Source organism: Aethalodelphis obliquidens, unplaced genomic scaffold, assembly GCF_003676395.1.
Source record: "Aethalodelphis obliquidens isolate GAN/ISIS:26980383/991018 unplaced genomic scaffold, ASM367639v1 scaffold13, whole genome shotgun sequence".
Lineage (NCBI taxonomy): Eukaryota > Metazoa > Chordata > Mammalia > Artiodactyla > Delphinidae > Aethalodelphis > Aethalodelphis obliquidens.
The window spans coordinates 53601-75710 of NW_020837957.1; the positions used below are offsets into that span (position 1 = coordinate 53601).

Below are 22110 nucleotides of genomic sequence, written 5' to 3' on the forward strand. Positions count from 1 at the left end.
GCTAGGGTTGAATCAGGTCTTCCTGCTTAAGTTTCTGACCGTCCAGACTGGGCCATGGTTCTGACCACACCTGCCTGCAAGGCCTGGGTGAGGGTAGGGTGGTGGCCTGATAACACGTTGCCTCTGGGAGGTGATACAATGCAGGGCCAGGTCGTGGAGGTGGAGAACAGGCAGGGGCAGAGGCCTCAAGGCAGAGTCTTGAGTTGCAGAGGGACATCGGGCCCCAGAGAAGGAGCAGGGCCAGGGTCCGCAAGGATCTGAACACCCAGCAATCCCGAACTGAGCCTCAAAGGGACAAGGGCTGTCTCCCCCGTGCCCAGTACAGTGCTGACCCCTAGCAGTGCTCCTTGAAGACACAGCAGTCACACGAATGAACTGATGGATTTGCAGATTGATTGATATTGTGAAGGCAGCAGCTGATTTGGAATTGGTGGACAGGATGTGTTGGAGTGGGAGAGAGATTTGCACTTCTGGACTTTTCCCCTTTAAAAAGGGAGCAGTTCAAAACAGAAGAACAACAGGAATATTTCCCTTGGAGCGCAGCCAGCGCACACAATGCCTCCTTTTCTTCCCAGGGCAGGAGCCGTTAGGGGCCCAGGCCCTCGGCGGGTGTGTGCAGCCCGGAGCCTGCCCGACATACTTACACACTTGTGCTCTGGAACACAGAGCCCCCTGCCTGCCAAGCCCAACACAAAGGCCTCCTTCAGCACAGCCCCTGCTAGGTATGGTGTCAGCGGCCGCTGATTTTGAAAGTCCCCCTCCAGGGCTACAGTGAGGCTCTTGTGGCGGTGTGTCCCCACTACTGTGTGGAAAGAGGAAACAGTGATGCTTTCTCAACCATCCAGTCTCCTTCGCAGGCCATGAGGCATGGAGTTAAACAGCCCAGCAGCTTGAGAGAAAGCAAAGGGAGCTTCCTGTTCAAAGATCAGCCATTCATCAGAAACTATTGTTCATGCTCAGGGCTAGGTTCTGTGGATTCGTGGATGATGAAGACAGGGGATAAAGCCCCTTTAAGGAACTCATGGTTCGAAACAGGAGGTAGAGACCTAAACAAGGACACATGGTGTCATAGGGGTAGGCAAAGGCATGATAGAAGAGCACGAAAGCATCACAGTGTGGTATCTGAGCTGGGCTTTGAAGGATGCACAGAAGTTCACTAGGCAGGCTGGGTAAAGCAGTCCTCTAGCCAAGAGATGAAAACAGGTACAGTGGGCTTGAGGAATGACCGGTGCACCAGGCCTAGCATGCAGGGTGGGGGGCCCAGGAGGGAGAAGGCAGGAGCTGGAAGTCAGCTCATTTTATTCTATAGAGTAGGAAACCCACAAAGGTTCTTCAGCAGGAGAGGAACCAGATGAAGGCTGGGTTTGGGATACAGCTCTGGCTGCAATGAGGGAGTGTGTGTGTCCCAAGGGCCTGGCTCATCAGTAGACAGTAAGTATTTTATGGACTGATTTCGAGAGGGAAGAGAGAGTCGCAAATCTGACGAGAAATCTGGCCAGACAATGCTTTTCACTAATGGCTCCTTTTATGTATTTTTTTTTTTCTTTTAAAAGAACAGCAGTTTTTCTTCTCCTTTACTGAACCATCACCAATGGTTCAATAATCTGAGATTGCAGGCATAATTACATAATGTCTTATACTGCTGGTAGTTTCCTGAATGTTGGCTTGTTTTCCGGAGTAATTTTGTCAGCTCCTTAACAGCTGGGGCGATGCCTCCTGTGCTCTCTCTGCATTGCCCACAGCATCTATCACGTGCTGAGCATACAGTAGGCCCCAGGTAAGCAGAAACACGAAACAGATTCATGGAACCTAAGAGCAGGACAGGCTCTTGCAATTAACTTGTGCAACTCTCTCATTTTACAGATGGGGAGCCTGAGACCCGAGAAAGGGAAACATATGTCCTGTTGGAAGATGTGTTCACATTCCTACTTCTAGGCTCTGGCGTTTCATGGTGGGGACCTGGGCTCAGTGAAGGCTTTCAAGTGCTGACACTGAGGGTCAAGGCACAGACTCTGAAATAAACCAGCGATGAGCCTGGGTAACAGCAGGGTATATAGAACACTAACACGCAAACAATACAGGCACAGAAGGTTGTGTTCATGTACATACACAATACATATTCAATTCTGAAAAGAGCATAGCCTGGTACAGGAACTGCTAGAGGCAAGAGAGCATAATAGGAAGGTGGGCTTTGGAGAGAGGCAGGCTTGAGTCCGAATCCCAGCTCTGCCGCTTACCAGCATATGTTTAGCAAATTCCCTAAACTCTGCCAGCCCCAGTGTCCACGTACATAAAACAGAAAAAAACACAACTTCTTCCTTACAGGGTTGGACAGATGAATTGGGATGAAGTATAGCAAATGCTTACCATAGGGCCTATAGTGGGAATTGAAAAGTGATGAACTAGAGAGAAAGTAAGAAAAGGGCAGGACTTGGCCGCCAATGGGATTCATTGATTATAACCTTTGGTTACTAAACACTTACGGTAAGTCCCCTACATACGAACAAGTTCCATCCCAAGAGCACGTTTGGAAGTCCAATTTGTTCGTTAAGTCCAACAAAGTTAGCCTAGGTACCCAACTAACACAATTGGCTGTATAGTACTGTACTGTAATAGGTTTATAATACTTTTCACAAAAATAATACATAAAAAACAAACAAATAAAAAAGAAAACACTTTTAATTTTACAGTACAGTACCTTGAAAAGTACAGTAGTACAGTACAACGGCTGGCATCCAGGGGCATGTTTGCACCTTTGAAAGTTCACAACTTGAAGGTTCGTGTGTAGGGGACTTTCTGTACTTTAGTTCAGGCACTGGATTTGGGAGGAGAAGGAAGTGTCAAAAACTGCAGGGTTTCAGACCTGGGTATCTAGAGAGTGGCGGGAACCACAGCTGAGTTAGGGAGGTCAGGAGGGAGAAGAGATCCGAGAGTAGGAGACTGGACTGTTAGTGTCCTCGGGCACAAGTGTGCCTGCCTAGGGGTTCACCCACAGAGAGGGGTTTATCCTGTGAGGGTGGCCCAGCAGACAGTAGAAAAGGTGGGCCTGGGGCAGAGGAGAAGCCTGAAGACGAGAGTGTAGATTCTAGAGTCATCTAGAGTCATGCAGAGGTGAGGGGGGCAGTGAGAAGCTAGAGCGACATTAGAGGAGTGTGGGGAAAGTCACAGCGGGGAGCGGGGGGCGGGGAAGAAGAACCAGTGTGGCTCGCAGCCCAGAAATCCAAAGGAGGGTGAGTGGAGAAAACCAGTGAGCACAGTGTCAGTAGCGCAGGGGGAAGATGCCTGGGGCTGACAAGAGGGTAGAGGCAACAGGTGGGGCTACTCTTCGATACTTCAGTGGAATTCAGGAGAGAGATGGGCAGCCGCTCAAGGGAGGGATAAGGTGAACTGCTAGGACAGGGAGTGTGTTTGCAGGCCAAGGGGAGAAGCCAGGGGAGAGGGATGGACTGAGACACCAGAAAGAGAAGGGGACATAAGAGTCAACATTTACTCCAGGCTCTGTGTTAAAACATGCCACGAAACTGAATTTCACCTTCGCCACCACCATAGGCACTAGGCGACCTTATGAGTCATATTAGTCGTATTTTGCGATGAAGAAACCAGGCACGGAGCACTTAAACAACTTACCCAGGCTAGCAGTAGGCAGACCTGAGATTTGAAGGATCTGAAGCCAGAGCTTCACGGCCAGTTTGAAGCAGAGCGTTTCTGGAGGTGGGAAGGGAAGGTTTTTAAGGCTCTGGCCAGGGAGAGAAGAGCACAGATGAAGAGAAACTGCGAGGTGGAGATGAAAGCACTCAAGCCACATGACCTCCACCTTTTCAGTAAGGGAGGAACTGCCCCCGTGCTGAGAACGAGGACGTGTGGATGGATTTGAGAGCTCAAGGAAGCAGGTGAGGTTTGCAACAGTCAGCGAGGGGGATGAGAGACAACTGAGACAAACGTGAGGGTGACAAGTAGCAGCTGAGGTCAAAGGGCATGGATTTAAAATGAATCCAGCAGTCCCAAGGCAGGATCAGAGAAAGGGCACAGTAGAGTTAAATCTAGGATTGGGGTTTACAAAAGTCAAAGGTGTCAAGGGGGAAGACGGGAGAGGGCGAGGGAGGACACAAATAGTGTGGGTGGTGGCACAGTGGGCGAGGGGAATATTTTCAGCATCATGTCACCCATGACAACAAGCACAAAGGTGAGGACAGGGCAAGCAGCCACGATGTGCTGTGACCGAGGTCTGCTGATGGGCCGTCCCGCCCAAAGACACCCTGATCACAAAGGGGCCCAGAAGCACCCCATTACCCATCCCCAAATAAGCCTTCTCGGTTTACCAGTGAACGAAGCCTCATAACTACACTGGCCAAAACCATCGCCACAAACTATTCAACACATGTGGCTACTGAGCATTTGAAATGCGGCTCGTCTGAATTAAAATGTGCTGTGAGTGTAAAATGTGCAATGGATTTCGAAGACTTACGATGAGAAAACCAATGGAAAAATATCTCATTCGTTTTTTTTGTTAAAATGTTAAAATAATGATAAATTGGGTTAAAGAAAAATATATTATTAATGTCACCCGTTTCCTTTTTATTTTATTTAATGTGCTGCTAGAACGTTTTAAATGTGACTCGCGTTACGTTTCTATTGAGAAGAGCTGGTCTGTGAGGCTACTGTGATATTACACGTGTTCTAGATAAATGTATCCTGCCAGCAGCTCATTAAAGCAAATAAGGTTATCTGAATAGCTCTCTCAGCTGTTCTCTGAGAGAATGGGAAACAGAACTGATAAGTTTTGATTTGTTGGATGTGGAAATAGAGGGCCAGGGAGATGTGACCTGAATTAGGAAAGGGTTCCTCTGTGGGGTATGGGAGAGGATTTTACAGCGTGCTACTAATTGAGGCAAAAAAAAGGGCCGAACATTCAAAATGAGACCAAATGTTGGAAAAGCCCACAAACCTGCCAGTGACCACAAAGGCCAGCCTCCCTTTTGGTGTCCAAGCTCTGCACCAGGCCATTCTCAACCTCCCCAGCTCCCGGCTGCCCCCTCCACTGACCTTGGGGTGACCTCCAAACCCGTCCCCTTCGTCTGCTCTCACCAGTCTCTCCCAGCACCCTAAGCCCTACAACCTCACGCATTCCAAACAGTCTTCCCCACTGGCCAGAACGAGGGGCCCTCCTGTAGCCCTCCCTTTCAGGAGCTTCCTGCCAACAATCAGAAAAGGAGGCAACATGATACAGCACGACTAGCATGGCTTGCGAGCCAAGAAATCCAGATCTGTCCGAGTTTTGCTGTGAGTTTGACTCCTATCACAGCTCCTCTGGGCCTCAGCTGCTTCATCTGTCATATTATAACGGACCTAAATCTATTGACTTGTTGGAGGGTTCAATGAGATATTGGGGTAAGAGGTCTTTGTTAAAGACGTGTTACACAAAAGAAAGAGAACATGGTACTCTAGCACCAGAAGGGGAAGGAGAGAAGTGGAAAAGGGAAGGTTCTAGCAGGAGGGGATGCCATTTACAAAGATGAGGTATGAATCCCCCCTTGTACTAAGAGGGGCAGACTTTCCCCACTGGCAAGAGGGCGCCTCTACGAAGGGCAGGCACAGGTCACAGCCTTTCTATCAGACATACCTTCCTGCTCACATACCTGACTTCAGGAATTTTCCTGCAGCTGAATAAATAAACGTGGGTCCGGAGAAAATGTCCTAAACAAAACTGAATGCATCTGTTAATGAACTGCTCGAGATTTTAATGATACTCAGCACTGAAAAGAGGGTTTTAAACTCCATTGAGAAAAGCTGTAATTTGCCCCAGATTCACCCTCACCCCCCAACCCCCCACCACTCCTCTCCCAACGGGATGAAGGGTGGAGAATGAAGAATCCAAGGAGTGAAAACATTTTCTCGACGGTATAATGGGCTCTGATCACCCAATATCCAATAAGCTGTGCTGAGTACATTTGCATTCTATTTAACCCTAATTTAACCCTAATTCTAACGAAGGAAGAATTATCCCCATTTTACAGAGGAGAGTACTTGAGGCTAGGAAGAGAGCAGGGAGAGCTCAAAACTAGCCCTTTCTATCCAGCAGTCTTTTTCATTGTACTCTCCTTACATAGGCCCAGAGGTGATGTAATGACCTGTAATATGTGCAAGATAGAGGATTAGGAGAAAAACATAGCGGAACAGTCTGCAAAACCTCATTTTTATTAAAAAATTTCTATCCAGATATATATGTGAGCGTATACCTAGGTCTATGCAAGGATATAGCTATATCTCATTTAGGTATAGTGCCAAGTCTAGAACAATACACTCCAAACTCTCCCATATGCCCTAAACACCAATTCTTGACAGTTTGTGGGGTTTACTCCTTCATACATTCTTATATTATTCTGAATGTTTGCTACTAACTGGTATAATATTTTAAATAATTAATTTAAAATTTCCCAGTCAGGTTTATTGAGCCTTTCAAAAGACCAGCCACTCACACATACACACACACTCCAAAAATTATTCAAAAAATAGAAGAACTTTTCTCCTTACCATTATTTTCCTTATCAATTAAAAAAAACCACACAAATTTCACCTTGTCCTTCAAGAGTCCAATATTTTTTTTTTTTTTTTGCGGTACGCGCGCCTCTCACTGTTGTGGCCTCTCCCGTTGCGGAGCACAGGCTCCGGACGCGCAGGCTCAGCGGCCATGGCTCACGGGCCCAGCCGATCCGCAGCATGTGGGATCTTCCCGGACCAGGGCACGAACCCACGTCCCCTGCATCGGCAGGCGGACTCTCAGCCACTGCGCCACCAGGGAAGCCCAAGAGTCCAATTTTTTAAGCTTAAAAGTCAACAAAATAGGTAGCAAATGTCTTACAATGCAATAAGTATTTTTATTTATAAAATAAATTAAAAGGACAGGTGTTTTGGTGTCCTTCCCCAGCAGACGGCAGACGCCACGGCTGAGAGGAGTGGGCACAATGACTCACCACAGGGCCCCGCCATCTTCATCTTTCCAGGTGTCCACTCCCACCCTTCACTTCTTAGAGTTTCCATCTCAAACCATCATGCATCAAGCATCCCATTTTCTCCCCCTAACTGCTACTCCCCGGTTAAAATTTACCCAAGGAGTAGTAAAATTCATCCCCTAATCTAATAAAGGAACTACAATGTTAATGGCTTAGAATTTTCTTTCTGCTTCCTTGTAATGTATTAGCATTTTATTAGGAGCTTTCTGAACATAACTGTATTAACTCGAGAGTGATTTGAACAGTGGAGAAGTCAAGCTAATTCGCCAGTGGGAGATGCAACCTGTGACTGTGGGCTACAGTGACATCCTGAATGTCCACCACTCACCTTCCAGCCAGCTGCTGCCATGTGGGGATTAACTCAAGGTTAGTATTGCCAGACCTGATTTTCTTCAAAAGAAGCCAGGAATGTGGATTTATGTAAAATCTGATCTTTTAATGTCGACTTAATTCTTTTTTTCTTTTTTAACACTGCGCAGGTCCAATAAACCCACATGCACACCAAATGTTGCCCGTGTGCCCACCAGTTAGGCATCGAAGTGGTCTCAGCCCACCTTTCCAGCCTCACCCCCAACTCCTCTGGCCCTGACAAATGCAGCCACACCTCGCTTTGCCTTTGCTCACTGTACCAGCCCCTTAAGATGCCCTTTTCTGTCTTCTCTACCAGAGTCTTTCCCACCCTTCCAGGATCTTCTTAAATTGTGCCAACAATTCCTAATTCTCAATATCAATCTTAATTAGTATTGCCCATCCTCCAAAAAGCTATAACCCGCCATCGTATTTCCGTTGACTCCAGCACTTTGCACGTTCTGCCTCTCATTGCCATTATTTCCACATGGGTAAATCTTTCTGGTAAAAAATAAAATACATTGGAAAAAAGGAAGGAAGGATTGTGTGTATATGTGTGTGTGATAGCTATGACTTTGGTCCTATTCTCATTTTACAGGAGAGATAACCAAAACTCAGTGAATAAGTGATCTTCTTGAGCTTTCTGTATATCCTCTAGCTGTGCATCTTCTGGACTTCCTTCTGCTCCCGCTACCCAGGATCCTACTCCTTCCTTCTCCAACTGGTAACTCCTGCTCAGCCCTCAAGATGCTTTACCTACCAGTGTCTTCCCCTTCTCTACACACCAATCAGGATGGGTCTCCCTCCCCCACATTCTGTGTTCCCACAGCACCCTGTAAGGACACCTGTCAGCACACTCATCAAACTATCCTGTCATTAGCTATCTGATTCTTGTCTCTGTTGAGCTGAAAGCTCCTTATCTAGCCTGGTACCTGGCCCAGAGCAAGTGATCAGTCAGTATTTATTGGACGGCAGGAGGGAAGGGAGGGAGGGAATGATGCAGGGAAGGAGGAAAGAGGGAAAGAGAGAAAAAAGGATAGTAACAGCCCATAGGCAATCAACGAACGTGAGGTATAATGAACTGCAGGGCTCCAAGCCCCACTTCTGGGGTGAAAATGACGCTGGCCCTTTTGTGCTCCACCCCAAAGCAGATGACTGGGAAGACTCCCACTGCACCCCCTTCTTCTCCACCCCCAGAGTCGGGCAGGCAGGTGGCAGGTTGCTGCTTGGCTGCGGGGTGCCAGGAACCAGCATTCACCTCCACTCTTTGTTCCAGGCCTCCAGCTCTAGGGAATGTGATCTTCTGCATTAGTCAGGCTCTGCTTGGGAAGGATAACTTCAGTTATGATGGATGATGGTGGGGCTGAGTCTTCCCCAGAGGCTCCTCACCACTACTCGACCAAAGTCAAGCTAGGGAGGGAGGCCAAGGACACCATTCCTACAGGGAATTCAGAACCTCAGAGAACTCACCTAGAAGGCAAACGATCTGGGGAAGGGTCACAGGGTCCAACCTCTCCCAGGGGTGGGGCAGGATTCCCAGGTCCCCTCCCACCCAGACTCGACATCCAAGCAGCTGGGGCAGAGGAAGCAGGGTTCCCCTCATTTCCCCTTTCTCCTCCCTCCTCATCCCCTATTTCCTCCCTGGGACCCACCCAGAACCTCCCCCCAACTCCCCAAGGGCTTTCGATCCCCACCTCCAGGTTAACTCAGGAGAGCAGGCTTTCTGTGAGCGCCTTGGGCAGGCCTGGCATCCACAGTCAGCCCTTCAGGCTCCGTAAATCCTCAATAAACCAATAAGGTAGGATCTTTTACCCTATTTTAAAAGTAAGAAGATGAAGGTCAAAACCATCTTATAATTAGAAAGGAAAAAAAATCTTAAAACAAAAGGAGACGACATTAAAACAAAATACTTAAAAAAACAAACTAAGAAGATCCAGAACTTCAGCTAGAGAACTGACCAAATAATCCTACAGTTTTAAAAAGAAAAAAAGAGCTAATTTTATTGACTACTTATTATGTGTCCAGCGCTTCATGTGCACTATATCATTTCGTCCTCGGGGTAACCCCATAATGCAGTCTCTTATTATCTCCATTTTACAGATAAGAAACTGAGGGCCAGGGAGGTGGTGTGACTTAACCAAAGCCCAGACATTCTTCTCTTCCAAGGGGCCACAGTACTGGGGTAACAGGTTACCGTGTGGGGTAACATATTTGCATTTTTTTTTAACAGCTTTATTGGGGTATAATTGCTTCACAATGGTGTGTTAGTTTCTGCTTTATAACAAAGTGAATCAGTTATACATATACATATGTTCCCATATCTCTTCCCTCTTGCGTCTCCCTCCCTCCCACCCTCCCTATCCCACCCCTCCAGGCTGTCACAAAGCACCAAGCCAATATCCCTGTGCCATGCGGCTGCTTCCAACCAGCTATCTACCTTACTACGTTTGTTAGTGTGTATATGTCCGTGAATTGGTTCAGCCACTATGGAGAACAGTATGGAGGTTCCTTAAAAAGCTACAAATAGAACTACCATATGACCCAGCAATCCCACTACTGGGCATATACCCTGAGAAAACCGAAATTCAAAAAGAGTCATGTACCAAAATGTTCATTGCAGCTCTATTTACAATAGCCCGGAGATGGAAACAACCTAAGTGCCCATCATCGGATGCATGGATAAAGAAGATGTGGCACATATATACAATGGAATATTACTCAGCCATAAAAAGAAACGAAATTGAGCTATTTGTAATGAGGTGGATAGACCTAGAGTCTGTCATACAGAGTGAAGTAAGTCAGAAAGAAAAAGACAAATACCGTATGCTAACACATATATATGGAATTTAAGAAAAAAAAAATGTCATGAAGAACCTAGGGGTAAGGCAGGAATAAAGACGCAGACCTCCTAGAGAACGGACTTGAGGTTATGGGGAGGGGGAAGGGTGAGCTGTGACAGGGCGAGAGAGAGTCATGGACATATACAAACATATTTGCATTTTAACAATAGCTCTCTGGAGAAGACAAAGTAACCCAAAGGAATGAAATGACTCTAATGCCAGGAATTTCAGGCCTCGGCTCTGCCTGTGGGCAGAGTTCTTAGGGCAAGAACCTCTGGCACCACCGGGCATCACCCGAAGGTGGCCACCCACGGGCCCGGCTAACACAGGGCTCCATTCAGCAGCTGGCAAAGCCCAGGGCATGGGGTTAGAATGAGAGAGAAGAGTGGGTCAGAAGGCTAGCCCCGAGGCAGGCACAAGAGTGGAGCAAGCGAGCAACTGCGGAAGCACGTGATTCTAGGTGCTCCACGTATGTCCCCTGATGCAAAAGTATCAGCCTGCTTACCAGTGTGGAAGAGGCACTCCCAGCATTAGTGTCAGGACCAGGCAGCGTGCTGGTGCAAGAGGCCTGGGTTCCCGTTCCAGCTCAGTTACCTACTCCCAGGCCACCAGGACCTGCCACCTATCCTCAGTATACTCATCTGTGAGACTGGAGCAGGCGCCCGTGTCTAGGTAACCAGTGAGGTTTCCTAGAGACAAACTCTAGGTGATGGGACCCAGAATGGGTGCCAAGGATGGGCAATGGGGGCCTGAAAGGACACTGTTCATTGGCTTTTATCAAGGCTCTACTGAAAAGCACTCCACACCAGATGCTGCACTAAGCACGGGGGATAAGGACGGGAGCTTATACCCAAGAGAGGACAGCCTCCCGAGTAATGCTCATGAATCCTCCACTAAGAGGAGTGATGCCTGCTGCCCACGGGCCAGGTTTGCGGCGGGTTCAGGGAAGCCCTCCCAGAGCAGCCCGTGTGTGTGAAGAAGATGGGGACGATGACTCTCTGTAAGCAAAGAGTGGAGGCACTTATCCAAAACAAAGCACTAGAGAGAGGACATGCAAATTTAGGAAGGGCGCGTCATTACCTCTGGAGGTAATGGGCATGGTCAGAGCCAGGTGACAGAGCCGGAGTTAGGACCCCATCCTGCCTGACCCCACAGCTTTCGCTCTTAATTTTTATCCTGTCCTCACTCCTGCAGCATGTGTGCCTGTGAGTGGATTCAGGGTGGAGAGGGGAAGGAAGGAGGTGTGAGAACAGGCAGAAAGGCTGGAGAGAAGGGTGGGGAAGACAGGAATGGATAGTAAGCACTTTCTTACCAAAACAAATTGGCAGCCACAGTTTTTCTAGACAGACTCTCCTGTGGTTGCCTATCATGGTTTTTAAGAGCACGGGGTTCTGGGATCAGGCAGGTCTGGGCTGAGCCCCTGGCTGCACCATTTAATACCTCTGTGACCTAGAGCAAGTATTTAACCTCTTGGAGCCTCACTTTACTCACCAGTACAATGGGAATGATAGCAATTATCCCTTACTGGGTACTCGGTAAAGATTATATCACTGCTATATTTAAAGGGCTTGACTCAGTGTCTGGCACATGGTAAGAACTCAATAAAAGATAGCAAAAAACCAACCACTATTCGAGTGCTGCTCCGGGGAGGCTCGCATCTCTCCAGGCATCCTCCTCAAAATCAACATCTGGCCAGTTCCCCCACATCCTCACTGACTCCCTCCCTCCTCCGTTCAGCCTCCTTTTCATTCCCGCCATTTCAGAACCCACTTCAAAGCTATTTTTCCCTGTGGTTCTCTTCTCTCCTAGGATTCTAGCTTGCATTTGATCAAGTGATTCATCACGTAATCTACACAAGCTCCTTAACCTCTCAAGAACATAACTGCCTATTCTGTGGCTGTTTCGATGGACTGGTTTGCATGGGATTGGCCATGAACGCAGAAGCTGATGGGTTTGCAGGCTGATAGGAGTTACCGAACCAGTTGCCCGTGTGTGCCCGTAATTTGTAAATTTACTTCTCGATATACATTAAAACCTTCTACCCAAACTACAAATTATGTGCTTTTGCAAATTTGCCAAACTATTAAATGAAATTTACTACTGCTCAAGAATGTCTTGCACTAATTGGACAGAGATAGATGGGTATATGAAAGATTAGGGCGAGGGACGGTGGGAAATTGGGAACTAAAGCTCACTGACTTTCGGGGGGGGGTCTTAACCCTTTTTGTGCCATGGACCTCTTTAGCAGACTGATTAAGTCTATGGACCCTTTCTCAGAACATTTTAAAATATATAAAATAAAATACATAGCTTGACTACAAAGAAAACCAATTACATTGAAATATAATTATTACTTTTTCAAATGAGTGTGTAATATAGTAGTATATGTTCCTTATTAATGCATTAAATAATAAGCTCTAGCAGCAGGTATAATAACTGCTGTAATTTCAAAGCTGTGATGGGCATAAATCATGTTCCAGATATATGCAGCAACTGAAATTTGATATGAAAATATCTGTGATTTCTACTGGTGACAATGTCACAGATACTGCAAATACACTGTGGTTTGTTGCCTACATTCATAATCGAAGAAAATGCTAAATAAAGATGTTATTATTTTCCCCACCCAAGTTCACAGACTCCTCTGAATTCTACCTATGAGCCCCCTGGGGCTGTTAAGCCCCAAGTTAAGAATCTCTGTTTGATCCTTCATAACTCAGTAAGCACCTGTACTGAGCAGATTCCTGAATTCCAGCTCACTTTCATCTCTTTCTCAAGGAATCTCCACCCTCAGCCCTTCCTGCCTAAGAAGGTCAAGTTCTGCACATATGACCCTCCTCTGGCCTCCCCTCCTATCTGGTTAGCCAAAGCTGACCAGAGACTGACCTGGAGAGAAAACCTCAGCTTCTAGAGAACCAAGCTCAGACAATAGGATCCTCTCTGGAACTCGAACTCAGAGACAAAGGAGAGTGTGATAGTACAGTGAGGTGGCGGGGAAGAGGGGGGGGCGGGCACAGGTGCTGAGTTGGGCCAATGGTACTCAACGTGAAGACCAGTGACCACTTGCACCGGTGGAATATCCTCGGACTCAGAACGCTCTCCCTGCCACCTCAAGGATGCCTGGCCTCCTTCCAGGCCTCTGCTTAGATATCAATACTGCATTTTATAGCTCCTCACTCGCTTCATTAGAGCCAGCTTAAGGGAGTCTCTGTTTTCTGTATCAGAAGAACCCTGAGTGAGTATTACCAACAGCATGTACAGGTGAGGAACCTGAACTTCTTCGGTCAACGTGAATCACTTGCTCCGGCCCACAGGGCTAGTAATCCTTCTTTGAGGAAGAGAGGAGTGATGGCCTTTAGTATTTATTTATTTAAAAATCATACAAATGGGGCTTCCCTGGTGGCGCAGTGGTTGAGAGTCCGCCTGCCGATGCAGGGGACACGGGTTCGTGCCCCGGTCTGGGAAGATCCCACGTGCCGCAAAGCGGCTGGGCCCGTGAGCCATGGCCGCTGAGCCTGCGCGTCCGGAGCCTGTGCTCCGCAACGGGAGAGGCCACAACAGTGAGAGGCCCGCGTACCAGAAAAAAAAAAAAAAAAATCATACAAATGATACATGAAAACGATCTCTTAAAACACTTAACCAATTACTGATGAAGTGGCCCCCTGCTACACACTTGGTATCGCACCTAAGAAGTGTAGACCATGATCATACTAGGCTCTACTCAGCCGCTACCCAACTTGATGTTCCTTGTCTTTTAAACCTTTCCCCAACTGTAGGATGGCTACATTTTTCAAGGCGGATGGGAGTGGGGTGGTAAGGACCAGCCGATGAACACAGCACTTGGAAACACTCAGCCCTGATGTCTGGTGCCCTGCTATGAAAATCAAAATTGATTTCACTGAGAGCCAGCATCTCTGGCTTCTGGGCAGAAACCAGGCTGTGGAGGAGAACCAGCACCGAAGGCTGGAGCAAATTCTTCCCAAAGCCATATTTCTCTCCCCGCTGTCCCTTGCCGTCAGAGCAACAAACATCTCCAGCCAATAAATTTTATTTAGTTTGGAGAAAATATCGGAAGGGGGGAGGGAATCAGGGTTTGTGTCTTCTTCCACAATGCCTGTGTCCCCAGAAAGTTAAGTGAGGGGCAAGGCCCAGGCCCCAGAGCCCCGACAAGACAGTGAAGCGTTCCTTTTGAAAACAGACTTCTTTCCCTTGGAGAAGGAAACTTCAGCCAGCTTCTTCAGACACCACCAATCTATAACTGCCTGCATATCACATTAACCATCTACTTGAGATCTTAGGGCAGCATTTATTTTATCAGGGAAACTGCGACAAGCCTATTTTTATTGGAAGGGCCCCTCTTCTTTCCTTTAATCCTACTTTGAAATATTATCCATGTAGACTGGAAACTTCACAGAAAGGTCTGTTAGAAGCCTCTTAGTCTAAACTCTGGGTCTGGAAGATTAGCATTCTGAAGCACAGAGAGGTTAGCAGTCCAGCTGTTAATCACACAGCTAGTTAGCAGTAGATCTAGGTTCCAATCCCGTGATGCCCTGGCTTCCAAGCCCGGGCCTCTTCCCACATAGTCTACTACAGAATAGCACCAAGTGGCCAGCTGTCTGACCCCCAGAGACAGAGAGCTCTGTCAATCCCAGTTTTATCATTTATTAGTTCCATATCCCCAGGCAAATCACTTAACCTCTCTGAGCCTCATTTTTGTCATCTGTACATCCGAGATTATGATCGTAACTATCTCTAGGATTACTGCACGCATGAAATGTGCCAGGGTTTGACACACACGGACCCTGTTATTATATTGTACTGCTCCTGCTTCACATACTGAAGTGAATGGATCTGCCATGTGAAATGTGATAACTGTATCCGCACAGCTGCCCAGAGATAAGCAAGAAAAGATGGTTATCAAACCCATTTTACAGTTAGGAAAATTTAGTCCCCAGCAAAGATGACATAACTTGCGTGAGATCAGAGTTTTAAAACTGAGCACATTCTTAGCTGCCCTAACTGTCCTCCCTAGCACACCATCCGAGGAATGGGTTGACTTAGAAGTAAAGGTTACCTCTTTCCCCACGCTCCACAGAGCAAAACCGTCTATCTCTGGCTCACACTCCACGACCCTTCCTTATCAACTGGAATCAGCACAGTGCCCGGCACAAAGAAGAGACACGATGCAGTTTTGATGAATGAGTGAATTACTGTATCATTGAAGATACTGATCTGCAGATAAGCTGGGCACTGCGTGGGCCCAGCTGCCTGAAGCACGCGTCTCGTTGCAGAAAGCTGGAGGCAGGCACGCAAGAGCTCCAGGAGCGGCGAGCGAGAACCCCATTCTCTCCATGCCTTCCCATAGCCTGCTCTACGGGGAGGAAGACTTTGACAAGACCGAGAGCTAGGCCCCTGACCTCAAGGGTCCCATCCAGAGCGTTTCCAAACCTAGCCCACATGGCTCAATCCAGGGCCCACAAGACAACTGTGAGGCACACGTGACCCTCCTCCAGCTAAAACAGATGTAATAACATTGCAGGCAAGGGGCAGTGAACAGGCCAGGGAGATGGCCCATCTGTCTTCCTAATTGTCAACTCTGCCCATAACAAAATTTGTCTCCCTGTCACACCTTAGGCTGCTACTGAACTGAAGCAAAACCAAGATATCCATCTTCCAGCCACGAGCAGCAGCCTTCACAAAGTGCGAGGGACAGAAAGAGGCTGTTTGACTAGGAGAAGCAGAGAGAGCTGGAAGGAGCCCTGGCCTGAGAGTCAGGAGCTGGGGTGGGGAGAGGGTGTGTCTGTGTGTTGCAGGGGTTATTGGGCAGTTACTGCACCTCACTGGGCCTCTGTTTCCTATAAAATTAAAGTCCAAAGTTCTAGAAAGTGGGGTCAATGGGGGAAGAGGAGGGCTGTGAATCATGTGACATTGTATGCAAAATATTTTAGGTTATATGCATTTGGAAGAGAGTATCCATAATTTTCATCAGAATCTCAAAGATATACGTAACACTCCCCCCCCATAAAAAAGTTAAAAAATACTAGACTAGATGGTTTTCTAGTCTAGTAAGCATTTACTGAGCACCTTCTATGTCCTTCTCTGTGTTAGGTACATGATAGGAGAGTCCTGCCTTTACGAAGCTCAGGTGCATTTTATGCTCGCTGTGATAGAAGCCTGTCAGGGGAGCTTCAGAAACAAAGAAGAGGGAGCATTTGACTCTCTGGTCAGGAAAGGCCTTCGGGGTCGTGGGGGAACCTTACGTTAAATGTTGATGTTGAAAGCTGAGGGCGCATTCACTGGGTGAACAAGGAGGAAGTGTATTTTAGAGAAAGGGCAGCATGTGCAAAGGCAGCAAGTGTTCCAGGAACTTCCTGAAGGGCAATTGTGAGTAGAACATAGGAGATGCTCACTGGGGGCAGCGGGGGGAAGAAGCCAGAAATGAGGCTGGAAAGGCAAGCAGGGCCCAGATTAGGAAATGCCATGCAAGCTACCCTAAAAAGTATTCTGTTGTAGGCAATGAGTTCATTCTAGTTTTAAAAGCCTAGGGTGAACCACCACGCCCAGCATGAATCTTTCTGATTTCTGGCAGAAGCCTTGGTCAGTCATGAACACAGTGGGCAACAGGGAACAACTGGAGGAAAGAACTGCTGCCTCTTGGCGCCCTGAGTGGACATGGGCTGTCTGCAAAGGTGCCAGTAGTAAGTGCGTGCATGGGGCGGGTGAGTCCCGTACCAGCATGTTAGTCTCTCCTTCTTCTCTCCCAGCCAGGGGGACTCCAACTGCCCGTGATTATGGATGAGAAAGGAAGGTACTGATTGGCCCAGGTGATGGGATGCAGAAGTAAGGCACATGCCCATTTGGGCCCCTGGTCATCACTTGGTAAACAGTCTTTCAGTCCCTCCAAAGGACTCTGCTACTTGCCTCAGGGCCCTCTCACATGCCGTTCCTTCTGCCAAGAAGACTCTTTCTGCCCTATTGAACTAGTTACTTCTTATCAGCCTTCCGACTAAGCGACTACTGTATGTATCACAGATTCTCATAGCGCCTTATCCTTTCCTTTCAAGCAATTCAGCACTGTTTGTAATTCTATATTTATTTGAGTGAGTTGATTCAAGTCACTCTTGGCCACTAGACTGCAAGCTCCACGAGGCCAGACAGTGCCAGTTTTGTTCATATCTGTATCCCACTCCCTCGCCTGGTGCCTGGCGCAGAGCAAGTATTTGTTGATTGAATGAAAGTCTGGTGTGGACCCTGAGCCATTCCCCATTCTCACTGCCCATTAACATTCCCCATAACTCAACTCACATTACGGTCCAGTGAGGAGGAGGTTTGGACATGCGCAGGAGGGTTGGACTTGAAAAGGCAATATCAGAGTGAACTCTGCCTTTATTCCAAATGTAGCTCTGTGTTCTCCTGTGTCCTGTTTTGAAAGGCTCTAAGGGAACCCACATTTGGTTTACCCAGGCAAGTCCTTGGGAATCGTGTTCAGGATGCTTTCTCCCCAAGCCTCAACCGGGTCACCGGCTGCATCTGGTCCTCCCCTGACCCTACTTGGTCAATAGGACTTTGCCCAGGCTTCGCGGGGTCATCCTCAGAAAGGAGGAGGAGCCTCCATCTCCTTCTCCTGGAAAATACCTCCTCCCGGCCTTCCAAGCCCAAACCCTAGGGCGCCTGGGAACCAAAACCACTGGTTCCTGCAGTCCTGGCAGATGCTCAGGGCAAGTGCAAATGCAGACCTGGTGTAGGGACCATGGGGCTCGACTTTCCAAATCCCATGCTAAGTAACTGGCCACTCTGCAGGGACAAAGTACTTGGGGTCAAAAGTTTGACCTTAAGGGAAAGATGACAGGGAGGGAATCTCACCAGTGGCCTGCGTGCTCAGCAAAAGCGCCCTCGGCGGGGGCGGCCGCCAGCACATCCGGCCCCCCTAGAGGCCCCCTTGCCTCCACCCAAGGTCGTGGTCCAACAGGAGCGCTGGAAAGTTCAGCCAGGGGCCGAGGGTACCCGAGTAGGAATCGGGGGCCGGCTTTTGCGGAAGAAGGAAGACTAGGAGCTCGATTCCTGGTAGTCCTGGGAGCCGGCGGCAGGGTGCCCCAGTCCCGCAAGCTGCATCCCGGACCGCAGCGCCGGGCTCGGAGGCTCTGGGCTCGGAGGCGCTGGGCGGGGGCTGCACCATCCGAGCCGCAAGGACAACGCGGCCTCCCCGCTCCCCAATATCCTCCGTCCCCGGCACTAGGGCGCGGGGAGCGGGTGGGGCGGAAGGCGAGTGGCGCCCGCCCTTGGGCAGCCCCCTCCCCGCGCGGGCTCGGACCCCGGTGGGGGGCAGGGGGCGCCAAGTCGGCCCAGGCTGCCGCAGCCTCTGCTTTAGGGGAGCCGGGGATGCGGCGCGGGGAGGGGGCGAGGCGGGTGGCGGAGGCAGAGGAAAGGGGCCGAGCGCCGGGGCCAAGACCCGGGTCGCGCCGGGCCGGTGCGGGAAGGGCCAGGGTGGCGGAGCGCCTTACCTCGGCGAGCCGCGGGAGGCCGGCGGGGGGAGCCGGCTGTGCCTCGGACTTCAGGGCGCACGCAGCCTCCGGGAGCACAGTCCCCGTCCCGGGCGCGCTCCACCAGGCTAGCGCACCCTCGTCGTCCGGGGCGCGCACCGCCTCGGGCGCCCTCTCGCCGGCGGGCTCGGCCTGAGCCCGGGGCGCACACCCAGCCGGGCACACCCACCGCGGCCGCTGCGGGACTGGCCAGGCGCGGGCGGCCGAAGCTGCGCCCGGCGTCGCCGGCTGCCAACACCACCCGAGTCCCCGCCTTCGTCAGGGGAAAAAAAGACTCCTGACGCGGCGCGGGCTTTGGTGTGTAGGAAGGGGCGGCATTGCGAAACCGAGGGGAGGGTCTTAGACTTGATAAACTCAAAAAGCTTTTGGATGGAGTTTGGAGGAAAAACTTTTTGAAGAAAGCAAACTCCTAACCTGTGTAGAGCGCTTTTCAGATTTCCAAAGTGCCTTCATGTGCATTTACTTTAGTTCATCCTTACTACAACAGTAACTAACTGTTGAGGCATTTCTATCCTCTTACGGATGGGAAGACATCATCACACAAGGTAATGATTTGCCCAAGCCAGGACTAGAACCCAGTCTGGGTAACGGAGTCCGAGTGCAGTGAGGGGATGTACATCGCCCCGGGGATTTTTTCATTGCGGAGGTGGATGCAGGGTAGGGACGGATGTAACCGACCTTTTCCTCTCTCCTAAGTCATTTCCTTTTCCTTTTGCTTTTTTGCTTCCCACCATTGCTTTAGCCCCACTAAGTCACTTCACACTTTCATCTCCCACGACGCCTTTTATCAGTTCACAATATTTGCATTTCAGTCACTAACCTTGAACGACCTGCTCACTGCGTGCCATACCGTGCACGATAAAGTGCACAATAAACTTAGGAGCAAAGAGCTGGTACCGCCCCATTTTACGGATGGGGACAAACAGGCATGGGAGGGGTAGAATGCATGGAACCTGCAGGACTCCAGACCCCAGCTCTGACCCACTATGCGCACCTTTCAGAGGGTCCATTGGTGCCAGGTAAAACCTAACCAAAGGGATTTCATTTTTAACACTGAAACTGTGAAGAGGGGAGATAATTTGGGGCAAGGGACACTTCGGAGACTTTCCTTTTCCCATTTTGATGGAAACATGGTTGTTATAATGAGTTACTTCCTCTAGGGCACCACTAGAAGCAAATCAATGGCCCTAGAGCCACAATAAATGGCGCAGAGTTTTGGCCTCAGTATTGGGAATAATAGGGAGCGGTGGGGACTGTGGTGCACTTGAGGGCAGCTCCAGGCTCCTGCTAAGTGAAGGGGCTGCTGCTACCCAGCTCTCGCCAATTTTCGCCATTCAGGGCAACAAGTTAATATGACCAGATCGACCCAGTTTTCAAGAGAAGCTGTAAATCCAGATCTCTAAGTGAAGTTTCCCAATTTGTTGACAACTCATTTTTAAAATGCTAAGCACTTGATATATAAGTCAATATTGTTCAAGCCAAATGAAATTAGTTTATGGAACAGATCCAGCCCATGGAGCAGGGGTTTGTGCCCTTGAGTTGTGGGTACTTCACACTATTTCATTTGGGCCTCTCATTGCCCCTACAGGATGGACCCAGCATGGATTACTATTTCCATTTTATGGAAGAGGACACCCCTGTTCAGGAGGTTTCCCTCACTAGCTCAAGGTTGCACAAGGTAATTGCTAGAGCTGGAACTGAAAGCTAGGCATTCTGATTCCTGATCCTGAAGCCTTTTCTCTCTGCATCCTCTGATCTCATTAAGATTGTGTTTCTTGGTTTCTAGGCATTGTGAGCCAAGTTAGGCATGGGGCTGGCACTGGGGTGTGGAGACAGAGCACCTTTCCTGGGAGGCTGGAGTGGGAGTGCCCGACTGCTGTCCTCGAAAGCTCAGCCTGATGACTCAGAGGTGAAGCTGTGTCTTGAGGGTAAAGCTGAGTCAGAGAAAACAAGGTCTGAATTGGGGCAGCCGGGGCTTCTGAATCCCAGATGAGTGTATTGAGAAACAGGATGAAAAACAAACTAAGCAAATACACCCACCCCCTTGCCCCTCACAAAACCAGAATCCATGGACACCGAGACATGGGCTAGAGCATTGCCTATTTTTCCTGTCATGACAGGAAAGCAACAAGAATTAGACTGGAAAGTGGACCCTTGGGCGGTCCTGAGAAGAGAGAACCCTTTGCAGACAGCAGGTCTTCTAGAATCTCAGGTTTGGGCATCTCCACTGCAAGACTCAGCCTGGGCCTTTCAGACAGAGTGAGTCTGATAATCCAATTTAGAATGACTGCATCACACTTCTGGAGCCTGGAGCTGCATAATCAAGGAACTGAGCAGCAGACAGAGAACGCAGTGCCTCCTTGCCTCCACCTTTTCCTGGAATTTGGGGGAGAGTGTAGGAGGATTAACAGGTATTCACCGTTTGCCATATATGTGCCAGGCACTGGGTTGAGGATCTTACATACATGATCTCATTGGGACAATAAAAACTGTGAAATGGTTCTTATTCTCCTTTCAAGGATGGGGAGGCACAGTGTCACTTGCCTGTGGGCACACAGCTAGTAAACTGGGGAGGTGGGTTCAAACACAGGTCTTGGTGACTCCAAAGACTGAATCTTCTCTAACTGGGGGCCTGGAAATTACAGCCAGTGTGGAGATGGGTTACTCAGATCCTGCTTCAAGGAAGGACACACCAGTCAATGGTGTGTTGGTAGTGTTTAATAACTGGCTCCCAGGGGGCAACTGTGTGCATAGGTACAGTCAATGCTCATTATTCCAGGAAGTTTTATAAAGCGGCAGCAAACACTGAAATTGCTAATATTGACCATTGCTCCCAGGGAAAATACAGGATTAGGTTCCTATAAGCCTTTTGGCACATTTTCATCAACTGATCAATACATAGCTTTGTTTTATGTTTTTGTTTAAAGAAAAAAAAATATATATATACACACATTATATTTTTAATATGTATCATTGATTCATAAACATTGAACTAATGGCCAACCGTGCCATAACTCACACCTGAACAAAGGTTATCCAACACAAGTATTTTCTCCAAAAAACAGCCTGCTTGTGCTTAGGAACGCTGGTAGCAGTTCAGCAGTATGCTTTGGGGCTGCCTTGAACAGTGAAATCACCTGCAAAAAGTGTGAACATGCAAAAGAGTGCCACCAAATAGACCACAAAAAGGACGTTTGTTTATAGCAAGAGGCTGAAATACAAAAGCAGAGGGTCACCTTGCAACCTCAGCTGGGAAGGTGCACACAAGTTGACTCAAAATTTTGGTAAAAATTTTGCACATATCCACAAATGACTACAAACTTGCTGCAAGTATTGATTTGGGGTTACAGATAAATTTTAGCAAAGTAAGTG

General features: G+C 48.7%; 1 long non-coding RNA gene across 1 annotated transcript; it reads left to right on the forward strand.

Moving 5' to 3' along the window:
• The first annotated feature begins 2620 nt into the window (after nt 1-2620).
• Nucleotides 2621-15761, forward strand: LOC113624573 (uncharacterized). The gene is made up of 3 exons (XR_003434394.1): nt 2621-2745; nt 7542-7549; nt 15749-15761. It is a non-coding gene; the product is annotated as an uncharacterized LOC113624573 (long non-coding RNA).
• The last annotated feature ends 6349 nt before the right edge of the window (nt 15762-22110 follow it).